This window comes from Triticum dicoccoides, chromosome 3B (assembly GCF_002162155.2).
Source record: "Triticum dicoccoides isolate Atlit2015 ecotype Zavitan chromosome 3B, WEW_v2.0, whole genome shotgun sequence".
NCBI lineage: Eukaryota > Viridiplantae > Streptophyta > Magnoliopsida > Poales > Poaceae > Triticum > Triticum dicoccoides.
Window position 1 is genome coordinate 44,825,108 of NC_041385.1, and position 5,609 is coordinate 44,830,716.

At 42.7% G+C, this 5,609-nt stretch overlaps 1 long non-coding RNA gene and 1 other non-coding gene across 2 annotated transcripts; both read left to right on the plus strand.

Annotated features, from left to right (window-relative positions):
* Nucleotides 1–1,608: 1,608 nt before the first annotated feature.
* Nucleotides 1,609–1,687, plus strand: LOC119282898. Its single transcript, XR_005138929.1, has one exon. It is a non-coding gene; the product is annotated as a small nucleolar RNA SNORD24 (small nucleolar RNA).
* A 303-nt stretch (nt 1,688–1,990) lies between these two features.
* On the plus strand, nt 1,991–3,391 carry LOC119280705. Its single transcript, XR_005138156.1, has 3 exons — nt 1,991–2,055; nt 2,162–2,249; nt 3,337–3,391. It is a non-coding gene; the product is annotated as an uncharacterized LOC119280705 (long non-coding RNA).
* The last annotated feature ends 2,218 nt before the right edge of the window (nt 3,392–5,609 follow it).

Sequence of the window (5,609 nt, forward strand, 5' to 3'; positions counted from 1 at the left end):
CCCCACCCACCACCGCCGATCCGGCCCCGGCGGCTCGTTCCCCTCGCGCAACTGCTCCCCTCCTCCCCGCCCTCCCCGCGCTCCAGATCCGTCGACGGCGTCTGGCCACCCGGCGACGGCGGGGATCCGCTGCTGCAGCACCTCCGCGCGGGGACCTGCGAGGCCACGCCGTGGCTGCGGGACACGCCGTGGCTGTGACCTTCTCTCCATGCCCGCGGATCCACTCCCGCAGTGGTCAGATCCACCCTCACTCCATCACCAGCGGCGCCAAGGACCCAGATCCAACACCTCACCTTCTCTCCCTGTCCACCACGCCATGGAGCCATGAAGATGGATGGAGATGGCTCCCCTGCTCTGCTCAGGACGTACAACGACGCCAAGGTCCAGCCCTTCTTCGTGGAGATGGATGGATTGGAGGGCCGACGACTCCAACAACGAAATCCACCACGCGCTCGGCGTCCACGGTGCAATCTGCCATCGACGAGGCCTCCAATGCGGCTTCATCTTCAACACCGACGTGAAGTGGCGAGGCCGTGGTCGTCGGACATGGTGGCGGCAGGCCGAAGAGTGGCGTGCTGGTGGAGTGCAGGATCTGCCAGGAGGACGGCGACGAGACCTGCATGGAGGCCAATTGCTCCTGCAAGGGCAGCTTGAAGGTAAAAACGTCTTGGCATATACGTACATTGCTCTTGTCTGAAAGCAGTAGCTGAATTGAATAAGTGTCTCTTTCAGTATGCTCATCGGACATGCGTCCAGAGGTGGTGCGACGAGAAGGGGGACACCATATGTGAGATATGCTTAAAGGTAAAATTTGGTTTCCCTGGTAACTTGTGTGCATGGCTTACTAATGGAGAATATTATTTATCTCAAATCATGTAAACATATGGATAACTGATGTCATCCACTGATGTATAGCTTGTGTTTGTTCACGATAAAACATCAATTCACACCAAACTACAAGGCTCCTTCCAAGCTGTTTCAGCAGGGAAGAAACTCCATCTTCTTCAGGTACCAATTTCTAATGCTTCACCTGTCAAACATATCACATCTCACAAATGGTGAAATGGATCATCTAATGCTTGGACTGGACTGATTCATTTTCTGCGTGCCCTTCACAAGTACACCATGACCATCATGTTCGACGGCACCTACACGAGTGGAGGTCTCAGAGAAGATTAGCCTCCTGCAGCGGCTTGTGACCCAACCTCCTCAACAATGAGGCTTCATTCATGGCTGGTAAGGTTCTGACACCTCTTGCTTGAGATTTCTGGTTGTATTATACATACAGTCAAAATTATACCTTTTGAGTTTTGATGAATCATGTGCTATTCCGCCCGCTCAGCAATAGTATCTGTTGTTTTCTCATGATGATAATCCTGCATCACTTGACTGAAACATACCAGTCCAGTCCATTCTCACAACCAATTAAGTCCAGAGCTCACACCTCTCCGTTGATGATGCACGAACATTCCAGTTAAATAATAACACAGGATTAATTAATTCTTGGGCTCTTTTAGCCGTGCTTCCTACTCTAGGTTCCAAGTAGAGATGCAGTGATGCCAAACATCGCCTCTGCTTCAACTGATTAATTTTCTGCGTGCCAAACAGAGCATGTGATGTTATCAAAATATTTGCTACTCTTAATGGGTTTATCCCACTTGATGATCTTAACCACCAAGTTACTGTAAATTTGTACAAAGGACTAATGGTTTTGGTTTGAGTTACTTGACCATTCTTAGCTCGCTAGATAGTGCCTGCATCTGGTCCTGATTAGAGGAAAACTAATAATGTATGTCGGCATTGCAGTGTGGAGTGCAATGCCTCGTACGAGTACCACTCCCTCTACGCCTACTTCGACCGGGACAATGTTGCACTTAAGGGCTTTGCCAGGTAAGCACAGTGTTGTAGCTGTCTTCCATTACCAAAGCTACCAGTACAATATTCTGATCAAACTTGGTTCTAAATTCTTATATGCGACTGTTTCTTTTCTCCAGGTTCTTTAAGGAATCGAGCGACGAGGAGAGGGAACACGCGGAGATGCTTATGGAGTACCAGGTACCAATAATTCCCTTGACCTTTGAATTATTAATACCATTGTCCTGTGTGTGCTAGCTAGAAACTGATGGATGATGCTTGGTGTATTCTTGTGTGTGTCCATCAGAACAGACGTGGAGGGTGGGTGAGGCTCCAGTCTATCGTGACCCCATTGACAGAGTTCGACCACTCTGAGAAAGGCGATGCTCTGTATGGTAAGTTTATTTATGGTTGTGGGTGTTTATGCATATTCAGTTCTTAGAAAGGGGCTGTTAGTTGTGCCAGATTAATTACCCGGGGAAAGTAAGACTTTGTGGAAGAAATAGGATATATATATATATATATATATATATGTGTGTGTGTGTGTGTGTGTGCTTCTGTTGCTTCTATAGTATAGTTAGTACTCATGCCCATGATCGACCAGGTCCCTGCTCTGTTTCTTCTTCTTTTGCTTCCTGTATGTATGTATGTGTCTATGCATGTAGCCCCCTCGCTCGCGTACTGTTGCCGCTTCTCCTGCTATTTTCTACTGCCTGCTGCCGCATACTGCTGCTGCTCGCCAGATGCCGCAGCTACTCACTGCTGCTGCTACTCTTGCACTGCTGCTGCTGATGCTACTCGTTATGGAATTCATTATGGAATTTGGTGCAGTGTACCATCAGTCACAGCTGCTGAGTTAGCCAGTTAGGTAGTAGTACATGACAGTGAACGGCTCAAAAGTATTTCTGTGTTTGATGCATGGCCTATCTTACTTCGTGGTTATACATTCTGTTCTGTACCTAACTTATATTTGAAGTTGACTATTCTGTAAGATGGATCTAACCATCATTAAGTGCACACGTTTTTAGGATAATTCGCAACTGCATTAAAAAATTATAGTGGGAGTTATACATGTTTTCTCATGATAGATTGATCTAGACTGAAACATGATTTTGCATTCCGTTTTCCGTCGACAAATATACAAGTTATACAAGTTATATCAGCAAGTTACTGTATGTGTTAGAGAAATCAATGTTGATTTATTTGTTGTTCTTTTTTTCTTTCTAATTTTTGCATGAGAGCAAACTGGTGTAGCTAGCTGGACTATGCAACCATGAATTAGGAAGTAGCATATTCAGTTTTGCTAATAGAAAATAAATGTATTAAAAACTTTAAAAACTGCATAATAAGTGCTTGTTCATGTTTGGTTTTCTCTAAACTTTGTTTGTATGATTGAGGGCAAATTTACTTGGTTCTTTTCTCTAAATTGTGCTTGGAACATTCATTTTTATGATCTAAAATTGCCTTCCTATGATGATGCAGGTGCCCGGTTTGTGCTCGCTACCGAAGGAGCTCCATGTTGAAGAAGATTGAAGAGCGCCAGGGTTAACACCAGGGCAGCTTGTAGAGCTTGTAGAGCTTGTATATGTATAGAGCTTGTAAATGTATCACATGTAGAGCTTTGTAGAGCTTGTATATGTTAGAGCTTATTATGTGTAGAGCTTGTAGAGTATATGTTATTTGTACAATAGGAGCTCTGTACTGAATTTGCCTGATAATATTTGGAGTATTATGTGTGTGTTTTGTTTGTGACAATTTAAATACTGGTTATTTATGTACTGTTAGATTGACATATAAAGAATTAGAACTTGCTATCTGGGACCCACGTACCTGAACCTGACATCTGGGACCCATTTGACTAGTGGACCTTTTTTATATTACAAAAAAACTAAAACTTTCTAGCAGAAAAGGCTACGGCCCCAAAATGAGAAGGCTTAATTGTTGGGCTTGGCCCATCTACCTAGCCAAAATTAATATGAGAAAAAAACACAAATAGGCTGAATTGTTGGGCTAGGCCCATGTAGAAAACCGAATTGGACCGGGCTGAATCTTGTGCCGCATCAGCTTGCCACGCTGGATGCCTACGTGGCCTGGGGAGGTTGCTAGTGACCAAAACGCCACGGTAGGAATATTTTGGTCGTAAACGTCTTCGACCATTCCAGAAGAAAGGTCGCTATAGTCAGTTTATGACGGCCAGCTTTTGACCTTCTGTTTTTGGTCACAAAAAGGTCGCAAATGGAAATTTGTGACCTTTCAGTGACCAATAGTGGTGGTCACAAGTTGACATATTTCTTGTAGTGACTGGAAAAGAATTCTTAGCAGTTGTATTTGCTTGTGATAAGTTCAGACCTTATATTGTTGATTCTAAAGTTACTATTCACATTGATCATGCTGCTATTAAATATCTTATGGAAAAGAAAGATGCTAAACCTAGACTTATTAGATGGGTTCTCTTGCTTCAAGAATTTGATTTACATATTTTGATAGAAAGGGAGCTGAGAACCCCGTTGCAGACAAATTGTCTAGGCTAGAGAATGTTCTTGATGACCCACTACCTATTGATGATAGCTTTCCTGATGAACAATTAGCGGTCATTAATGCTTCTTGTACTGCTCCATGGTATGTTGATTATGCTAATTACATTGTTGCTAAATTTATAGAACCTAGTTTCACTTACTAGCAAAAGAAAAAGTTATTTTATGATTTAAGACATTACTTCTGGGATGACCCACACCTTTATAAAGGAGTAGATGGTGTTATTAGACGTTGTGTACCTGAGCATGAACAGGAACAGATCCTACGCAAGTGTCACTCCGAATCATATGGAGGACACCACGCTGGGGACAGAACTGCACATAAGGTATTGCAATCCGGTTTTTATTGGCCTACTCTCTTCAAAGATGCTCGTAAGTTTGTCTTGTCTTGTGATGAATGTCAAAGAATTGGTAATATTAGTAGACGTCAAGAAATGCCTATGAATTATTCTCTTGTTATTGAACCATTTGATGTTTGGGGCTTTGATTATATGGGACCTTTTCCTGCCTCTAATGGTTATACACATATTTTAGTTGCTGTTGATTATGTTACTAAGTGGGTAGAAGCTATTCCAACTAGTAGTGCTGGTCATAACACCTCTATTAAGATGCTTAACGAAGTTATTTTTCCGAGGTTTGGAGTCCCTAGATATCTCATGACTGATGGTGGTTCACATTTTATTCACGGTGCTTTCCGTAAAATGCTTGCTAAGTATGATGTTAATCATAGAATTGCATCTCCTTATCACCCGGAGTCTAGTGGTCAAGTAGAACTGAGCAATAGAGAGCTCAAATTAATTTTGCAAAAAACTGTTAATAGATCTAGAAAGAATTGGTCCAAGAAACTTGATGATGCATTATGGGCCTATAGAACTGCATATAAAAATCCTAAGGGTATGTCTCCGTATAAGATGGTTTATGGAAAAGCGTGTCACTTACCTCTTGAACTTGAACATAAGGCATATTGGGTTAAAGAGATCAACTATGACTTCAAACTTGCCGCTGATAAGAGGTTATTTGATATTAGCTCACTTGATGAATGGAGAACCCAAGCCTATGAAAATGCCAAGCTATTTAAAGAAAAAGTTAAAAGATGGCATGACAAAAGAATACAAAAGCGTGAGTTTAACGTAGGTGATTATGTGTTGCTATTCAACTCTTGTTTAAGATTTTTTGCAGGAAAACTTCTCTCTAAATGGGAAGGTCCTTACATTATCGAGG